Raw genomic sequence first — 10,349 nt, forward strand, 5'->3', positions numbered from 1 at the left:
TGCAATCTTCATGTAGCCCTAAATGAACCATCCTTTGGAAACTTTGAACGCTACATCTTACCCAAAATACAGTCTTCATAAACGTGCTTCACAAGTGCTTCAAGAGGCGGCAAACAAGCAACCATATCAGATTTTTGCAAGTGTAGCAAACTGGAAAAATTCAGATGCCCAAAAAGTGCATGCAAAAGTATTGCATCTAAAACAGCATTTGAATCCACAACTACATTTGCAAAAATTTGCCACACTTGTCATACAAAGTGAGCTTATACAACCCACATGTCATGTATCCAACATTTTTCAATAAAACTATTTCATTTACTTTGCAAAAGTATTTAACGTTCGAATTTTGTTAAGTCATAAAGCGTTCCAACGGAACCATCGGATAAAAAATCGGACTCTGGAAGAGTTAATTATTTCCTTTATTCACTTGGAAACAATAGGTTCATATGGGAAACTTAAACCTCAAGAAAGAAGGAATAATTTTAGGAAAGAGAGAGTAATTTTAGGAAAGGAAAAGTATTTTTAGAAGAGAAGGAGTAGAAAGAGTATTTTTTTAAAAGGAAGAGTATTTTTAGAAGAGAAGGAGTAGAAGGAGTATTTTTAAGAAAGAGAAAGTAATTTTAGGAAAGGAAAAGTATTTTTAGAAGAGAAGGAGTAGAAAGAGTATTTTTAAAAAGGAAGAGTATTTTTAGAAGAGAAGGAGTAGAAGGAGTATTTTTAGAGAAGAAAGGCAAGTGAGACAAGATTAGAGCTTTTTTTCTTGGAAGCCAAGCCTCTTCTAAAATTAGAGACTCAACATCGCGCATCGGAACACGTGTCTACAAAAAAAAAAAAAAGCCTTGAATGCACGCGAAGTTATCTTTTTGTTTTTCACTATTCTTAGCTTGTGCTTTTGGCTCTTGAGAGCCTATATAAAGGCCCCTCTTCCTGCACTTTCAAAATACACATAGAAGTTCTCAAAAGCGGCTGAAGCTCTCTTACCATAACGCCAAAGTTACCTTCTCTCCCTCAACCTCTCACCCTCGACCCATCTCCATCTCTACCACCATCATGTTGTCCCTTGGATTGTTGAGTTCTCTTTCTCTCTCTCTCTCTTACAATCTTCTCGGCAAGCAAGGAAACCATAAATGTGCTTTTCACGACAAAGCTTTCCTTTTCCCTTTTGTGATATGATGCCCCAAAAGCGAGTGACTCAAAGCTCCAAGGATGCTCCTATCGTTCCATCTCCAAGAAAGGTGCAAAAGAAGGTATCATCTACTCCAAACGTAGCTCAAGTGGATGTATCGGCCAGGGAAGAAGTTGAAGCTGCCCAACCTCCAACATAGGAGGTGATCAAACATGTCGCTAATTTGGTAAGATAAATTTATAATTTTACATTGCTATTCATATTGACTTAGAAATCCAAGCATAGGGATTCCCTTAAACCATCCAAGAAACGTGATTCTATCACAAAAAAGAAGTATATGTTTTCATAGATTAGTGAAAGAATTTTTTGATAAATTGTCACCGTTTGTTAAATTGTTATTGTTTGATAAGTTGTTATTGGTTGATGAAGAGCTGGTTGATCATGTTTGAAGAATCATTTAAGAAGAAGAATCATTGAAAGAATATCTTTGGCCTTGAGGGTAGCGAGATGCCTCGCGGTTAGCGAGATGATCCCACGGTGAGTGGAGATTAAGATGAGGTTATTGGCTCTCTTTTTATCCCTCGCGGTTAGCGAGATGCCTAACAATTAGCAAGATGTCTCACGATTAGCGAGATGTCTTGCGATTAGCGAGATGGGAAGCTTGTGCAATCCGTGGTTAGTGAATAAATAAATCCTTTCCAAAGGCTCTATTGGTTGAATAGAGAAAGTCCATGGGTAGCGGCAAACTCATAAGAAATTGAAAAATTCTTTTTGAAATAAATGACTGTCTTCACTAGGCCTTGTTTGAATTGTTTTGGTGTTGTTTGAAGGGCTGTATGAACGAAACCTATGCCCGGAACTAATAAAGGAACCTTGTTTGTATTTGTAAAACAATGTGATAGTAATTAAAAAACAAGAAGAATGGGTGAGTGTGGTGTGGAAAGTGGAAGACTAGTATCCTAACGAATCTAGGTCTATGGATGGGTGGACCCGATTAGTTGGTTAATTTCACACGATTATTAGCTATATAAGTATAAGTCTCATATCACATTTATGATTTATGAATGGCTGTCGTGCCTCTTAAACGTGGGAAAAAAGGCGTTGTTTATAAATCCTAAGTATGTAAATGAGATTTTATCTTTGTGATATAGGAATAAGCTCCCATTGAAATCCCTTGATTATCGACCTGGCTTGTGGTGTATGACCCTTATGTCCACGATCACGTTGGATAGAGGACTTCCTCTCTTTAGTTGGATAGAGGACTTCCTCTCTTCAGTTGCTTGTATCTCTACTTCGTGGAAGTAGGGTGTCGTCATCAACAAAACTTGAGAATAAAGAAATGCCATCTATCAAGTCACTCCAATCTTTAGGGGTTGGGGACCGCACCACAACACAAAATACCATATGCAACAATTTCATCACCAAAACTAAGATCATGAATTGTACATTTGTCATCCACAAATTTCACAACAATACCAAGTCTAGCAAGTGTACATACAGACAAAAGATTCTTCCTTATCCCAGTTACATATAGTGCATCAACAAGTGTGAAAAAACTACCACTTGTAGCAGTCATCACAATCCTTGGACCAGATAAAAGGCATTGTTGGCACAAGTGGCTGTATTCCCATAAGGGACAGACTCGAGAGAGATAAACAAGTCATGATGTGAGGTAATGTGCTTTATAGCACAACTACCAAAGTACCACACGTGAATCTGCAGAAATTGACATACATGCATCATGAATAGAACGATCATAAGTGCACTCTACACTAAATGCCCACTCTGCATCTACATCAACATCACAATCTTCTTTCACAGAAGATTCTACAATAGCTGCACTTTTAGTGAAACCAACCTATTTCTTCTTGGCCTCTTTTGCCTTCAATTTATGACACTACTCGATCAAGTGATCATTAGCTTTGCAATAATGGCAACACATCTCCTTTTTCCCCTTTTCACCAAAACTCCTAGACGGGGTGCTTCGAGTAGAAGCATTAGGAACATGTGATTTGCCACTTGTTGAAGAACCATGAGAAGTGGCTACATTGTTTTTACCACCTTTTCTTTGAGTAACAATAAAAGCATGTTCAACTGCACGATGTTTATCCATGTTCTTTCTTGAAAGTGAATCTCACAATAGCAATGTGCATAATGCATCAAACTTGACAACCTCAGGATTTTCTTAGGTCATAAGTCTCCAAGTACTAGCAAAAGTTTGGTAAGGATTTTGCAAAGCATCAAGAATAGTCTGCACAAAAGCACTGTCAAAAATGACTTTGCCTGCAATATTGAGTTGCTCATTAATATCCTTGATACCAACAAAGAAAGTGTCTTGATCATGCATAATCTTCAACTTCAGCTCTTTACGCAGCAATGCAATTTTAGCCTCATTGCAACTTGCATAAAAACTAGCCAAAATATCCCAAGCTTGCTTAACCGATTTAGTTGAGAAAATGTGAGGAGTAATAGTGCGCTTCACTGATAGTGAAATTAATGCATGAGCGTGTGCATCTTTAACAGGATGAACCTACTTAGTCGTAGGCAAAAAAGCTCTAGTAGTAGCAATCCTGCCACCAAAACCTGCAACATGCTCAACAATGCCTGTATCCACAGATTCCAGATGTACATCGATGCCCTGTACAATAATCCAAACACCCTTTGACAGATTCCATTGTTTGCATCATGTAAGCCCACATTGGTTATTTGTCCCCATCCAATTTATCAGCAAACATCTTGAACACATATGTGTTGTTTTGTCAGCCATGACGAGTGACTGCACTTGATGTGAAAACTACCCAGAAAGGTAAAACAAAGTGGGCCTAACACGTGCTATATAGCACAACCAAAAGAGGATTGTAAGGGACATGTTCTGCAAAAAAATTGCATTAACAAAAAATTTGCACAAAAGGACCAAAATTGCCTACGTAGTATTGCCTATAGTGGAAACAGAGGCCGAAATGAGCTATAATGAAAAATCTGAGTAGATTGTGCTCTACAGGCTCACCCAAAGTATTATCAACCTATTGACACTCACCAAAGCTCACCCACATCAAAGAAAGTGAGCAGGTGTGGGTTGTTGATGCAGGCAGTTTTGCCTTGGAGGACGCAACCTACTCTAATACCAATTGTTGGCAATAGGGTTGCAAGGGAGCACACAGAGATTGGTGGAGAAGACGAAGAATCTCAAGGCACAAAATAGAGGGTATATTGCTTGGTGCACAAATGAAAGATAAGTTAGCCATAGATTGATGAGCATATACACAATGCACAGGGGGAAAAAAATCTAGTGAGGGAAAAAATGTCGCAGTGGTCCTAAGTGTGTTCACACACATCACTAAAACATATGTATGGTAACATTCCTAGAGCTAGATTGATGTGCAGACTTTAGGAGATGGGGGTGCCCACAGAGCTGATGTGGGGGCTCATGGCTTTATACAAGAGTTGTAAGGTAGGTTCGCACTTTTGAGGGGATATTTTGGTTGATTCACTCCACAATTGGGGTGAAACAAGGTTGTCCACTCTCCCCTACTCTTTTGGGTATGTATGTGTATGAGGTTTCAGATTACATAGAGAGGGAGGGTGATAGAGGAGTACAATTGGTAGGGACATGGATTCCATTGTTTGCATCATGTAAGCCCACATTGGTTGTGTCAACTTTAAACTCTAAAACATGGTGTCCCTTTTATCTAGACTGAATCTCTTTCATGCTTCAAAGTTGTCTTTTGAGTCAATAGACCTAGCATCAAACCACACTCTGAGAGTAGTACCAAGAAAATTATCGGAGCCAATCGATATAATTGAGTACTTTCCTTTTGCCTCTTTATTCATCTTATGGAGTACAAATTACAATAAGATAAATATATGAAAGATAAGATAGCATGAGCTACATAATCAGGAGAGTGTATGCCATGATTAAGAGAGGAAAATTAGCATAAAAGAGGGCAAAAGTGTATAGCATTCTTTAATGGACGCTTTTTGCCTTGAGACGGCCTTTCTTTTTAACACTACCTACGTACGGCATGAAAAATGTGAAACCACAATACATGGCGCTACATTTTTATCAAACAATAAGATAAAAACAAAGATTGCACTATTTTTTTTTCATGCACCAAGTGTTATTACAATTCACAGCTCTTGTCATGATCCACACACTACCTACTTCTCCCTCTTCACTACAACTCTTCTCTTCTATTCCAAGGAACACCTAGGATGTTGTTCCCTCGTCTATGAGACTCATTGATTATGCATAGCTTTTGTCCTCTAGTTGGTGATAAAGTTCGTCCATTTTGGTGCCCAATTGTCAAGAGTCTTCTTAAGTAATGCCGTGGTGGGACTCTATATACCCCATGTGCTAGGACTCTATAAATCCCATGCCCTTCCACAAATCAAACATTGAGGTGATGACCACCACAAATTGTCTATGTCCGCAATTGCCCTATCTAACCGCATTCAATAAATGCCATCTTGATCTCCATGTCTCGAGTTTTCTCTTGAGCACTAAAGAAATTTGCATCGTGCACGATTCTAGCTTATTGTTGCATATAACACAACCATCACTCGATCCCGAGGTGGCTTGCAATGAGAATTACGTTGGAGATTGATGACATTTGTCACCAAGGTGTCTATTGACTCAGACATCCTAGCATGGTTAAGGGTGAGAGAAAATAAGTTTAAGCATAAAGGATAGATTCTGTTGTAGCAACAATAGAGAGCATGCATTGTGACTTTATTTATTCAGTCTTTATTAAGCATGAAGAAGTTGATATAACTTTCTTGGCACACAATTTTTGCTGGTGGCTGGTGGTTTTCACAAATCCACCATTTTTTACAAAGATTCTTTCATGTCTACACTTTAGAACATAATCTTAATCACAACAAGCTGCCTCATGCATACACACAAATAAGGTGTATCCCACATGGATGATAATGCACAAAGAACACATTTGTTGATCACCTCAAATTTATGAGAAAACACTCAACAATACAAAACTTTTTGGAGCTAGTAAGGAGGGGATTGAGAATGGAAGAATATGTGCTGAGAAGACTCGATTAAGAGGCATCTCATGAGGTAAAAAGTGTGATGTGAATGGGACCGATGCGCTTGTGCTTATGCATTAACTCCTTGTGTTTGTTGCATACTTGTGCTCGTGAAGGCCCTCTACACGATGGGTACTCCATATTTGTATTTTAACTCTTTAACAATCTTGAGATACAAAATGGGCCTCAGTGTGCCAAGTTGGCCTTTCTACAAATGTTGACCAATATGGAGAGATCCTCACCTTGCATAGTGGCAATCAAGGTGCCATGCTCTACCAAATACTCTTGTGCAAGGGTATAGATCAAACCTCCAACTCTCTTTTACAATCTTCAAATACAAAATGCACCTAAGTGCCAAGCCTTCATCTACACAAACGTTGACCACTACAGAGAGATCCTCACCTAGCACGGTGGAAAAAAAGGTGCCATGATCCACCACATACTCGTGTGCAAGAATCACAATTATCTTAACAACATCAAGCCTCATCTCACTCCATGCAAGCACTAGAAGGCTAGTGCGGGTGGCACTTGTAGTGAAGTTGACCCATATAAATTGGGCTCCACTCAAAGCCATATTAGGATACATGTTACCAAACTTGTTCACTTTCCCAAATAGATACCAAATTTGCAATGAATCCAAAAAATAACAAGCAAATCATAAGCAAAGATTGTTTAAGCCATAAGGATTTAAAGGTATCTGTGAGTGTGTTGAACTCACCTATTTGGGCTTTGTGTGTTGTATAACTCGTCACCAATACCTCCAACATTGCACAACAATAGCAAGTGCACATGAAAAATAGTGAAATTTGTCCCCAAGACACACCACTTTCTCTTTCTCTTTCAACCTTGGATCTAAGGAGAAAACTACACAGTTAATACCTTATAGACTGTCATGGCACATCCACTATCTACATTGCAAACTACCCTTTTTCTATGTCCATTGTGTTTGGCATGCAATTCTCTTCTAGGAAGTTGAGGAAAGAAGCATAAGCAAACCACATAAGGCACTGTATTATCTCTATGGTGTATATGCCAGTCTCCTCTCGCTCATTAAAAGACCATGCATCACTGAATGCTCATGGTACCACATCACTACCTTAAGAACAACACAATGGGCTCCTAGTTCTTAGCTACCTCATCATCCATAAATCATACATTGACTCTACCATTTACCAGTATAACACTCGCCGCATGATACATTGTATGTAAGTTTTATCCTTGGTGGGAAACTTGCCTAAAATTTCTAGGCACCAAGTCAAGATTAATGCATCCTCAAAATGCTGGCTATGATATCGTGCAAGGTATTCCTCTAGATTGACCATTTACTATCACTTACCTTTTCATGAAATTTGGTCTTGAACTTTGGTCCAACTGAGATTGTTCTCTTGAATGGATTTCTACATTGGCCGCAAGATCCCATCCAAATGAAACCAACAAACATGTGATTTGGTGTAACAAATGCAGTGCTAGAAATTGGATGATAAGGCTATTAGATGCAGTTTTGTTGGTTATAGTACTAAAATCTAAGGTTACATGTTATATTATCCGCAAATGAAACGTATCATGGTTGCACTAGATGTTGTGTTTGTGAAAGATTATGTTCATCCTTTGTTAACATGTACTTTGTGTACATTTATGACACTTTGTTACCTCTTTTTAATGGTGGAAACTTGAATGTAAATTCCAATGAGGCAAATGTAGAGGTTTTTGAAAATGTTACAGATCAACCTATTACTATTGCATATGTACATGATGTACTTGATGTGGAAAAGGGCCAAGAATGAACATGCTAGAGGTATGCCAAAATGGCTGGTGCAGACTTTGTGTGACGGTAAATTGGATACACCTGTGTCTAGTCATACTTGTTCAAGTTCTTGCCATGCATCTTATGCGTCAAATTGTTATGCTTTGGTTGTTTCTAGTTTATGTGATGAGGAAAACCTCTTTCTTTTGATGAAGCACAAAATTCAAAAAATTGGATGGCTGCCATGCAATCAGAATACGATGCACTTATAGAAAATGGCAGATGGACTTTATGTGTTTTGCCTCCTGGAAAAAGGGTCATTGGTACGAAGTGGGTTTTCAAGTTGAAACATAAGCCGGATGCTGAGATTGATTGCTACAAGGCTAGACTTGTTGCAAAAGGTTATGCACAACAAAAAGGCGTTGATTATGAAGAGACCTTTGCTCCCACTAGTCGTATGACTACTATTCATTTTTTATTTGTATTGGCAGCTCATTTTGGATAGAATGTACATCAATCAGACATTGTTCTGCTTTCTTGAATGGTGATATGTTTGAGGAAGTTTGTGTAACACAGCCTCATGATTTTGTCAAGAAAGGACAAAAAAATAAAGTGTGCAGATGTAAGAAATCTTTGTATGGGTTGAAGCAGTCGCCTCATGCTTGGTATGAGCAAGCTGACACTCATTTGGTTAAACAAGGCTTTTGTAACAATTCAATTGAAAGCACTTTGTATGTCAAGCAGCTTGAGGGTGATGTATTTCTCATCGTTGTTCAATATGTACATGATTTGCTAATTACTGGTCCAAATGAGACACACATTGCTAAATTCAAGGGTGATTTAAATGCTACTTTCAAGATGAAAGACTTGGGGCTTTTGCATCATTACTTGAGCATACAGTTTGAGCAGTGTGACATAGGTATTGCCTTGTGTCAAACAAGCTACATAGAGAAATGCTACTCCAGGATCTTTTGCTACTTGAGTGGCACTTTACATCTTAGGTTGTTTTAGCCCAAGGAAGATCATTGCTACTAGATTTACATGTTGTTTTTTGGACTGAGATTGGGATGGTTTTTATGAAACACAAGTGTCCACAAGTGGTTTTTGTTTCATGCTCGTCAATTCATGCATATCATGGTTGAGCAAGAAGCAACATACTATGCCCACTTCTAGTTGTGAAGTTGAGTACATGACAATCTTCACAGCTATGATTGAGTGTGTATGGCTCAAACACCTTATGGTTGATTTGGGTGTTGGATAGGACATTGCCAACATCATCTACACTCATTTGGGTTTGTTGAACAAGACACTACCAACATCATCTACACTGACAACTATGGAAGCACATTGACAATTGTAAGGAACCAAGTCTTTCATGCTCGCATAAAGCACATTGAGATGCATTATCTCTCTGTTAGAGAGAGACTCTCAGCATGAGAGATCGACTTGGTTTATGTGCCAACACAAGAAAAACTTGGAGACCTATTCACAAAGGCACTACCTCGTGAGAATTTTGAAGCTTTTCGCAACGCTTTGGGCTTGCTTTCCTTTGTGGATTGATCATGTCCTCAAGGCATGTCACTTCCCTATACACTTTGTGCCAGCGTTCACCGCATCACTTCCAGGGGGGATTTGTTACCTTATATGTGGTAGTGATATGTGTGAACACACTTAGGACCGTTGGGGCATTTTTTCCCTCACTAGTGTAAGTGCGCAAATGCGGTGCGTGTGCGGAGAGTGAGAAGGAGAGACAAGAGAGAACATAGGATGTGGGTGGAGCTCCCAAATCTCACTGTATGAACACAATATGAGAATGCGTGAGAGCTCCTTGTTCTTTGTATGTATAAAGAATAAGGATATAAATGTGGGCGGTCGGACACTGGCCGGCGGACACGGGCAAAGCATGGTGAGGCACACCGCCTTTACCTAACAACTAGGAGGTTTTTTCCCCCATGCATTGTATATATGCCCATCATTTTGTATCTTTCTATTGTGCACTAAGAAATACACTCTCTCTTGTGTGCCTTGAACTTCTTCATCTTCTCCAAGGTGTGTGTCTTTTCCCCTAATTCCAACAATCCCAAGGCTGTAAACACCTTGTGGGCGATAGGATCTGTGAGGATTAAGTAAGAATCAAGTTGGGAAGAATATATGTAAGCATGAAGAAGTAACATAATATGTTGTGAATTAGCATAAGCACTATACTTAGCATGGAGACTCTTACGAGAGAGAGAGAGAGAGAGAGAGAGAGAGAGAGAGAGAGAGAGAGAGAGAGAGAGAGAGAGAGAGAGAAATGGAAGATGATGAGTCTTGAGAAGAGCATGGAGACCTTCCTTTAGACTGAGGATTGTATGGATCTTCAAGAGGTAGGAAGACAGAAGTACCTCTCTTCTCTCCAATGCAGTCCTACCAAAAACAAAAAAAAAATCTCCCTTTTGT

The sequence above is a fragment of the Adiantum capillus-veneris genome, chromosome 26 (genome assembly GCF_014529385.1).
Source record: "Adiantum capillus-veneris isolate H3 chromosome 26, ASM1452938v2, whole genome shotgun sequence".
Lineage (NCBI taxonomy): Eukaryota > Viridiplantae > Streptophyta > Polypodiopsida > Polypodiales > Pteridaceae > Adiantum > Adiantum capillus-veneris.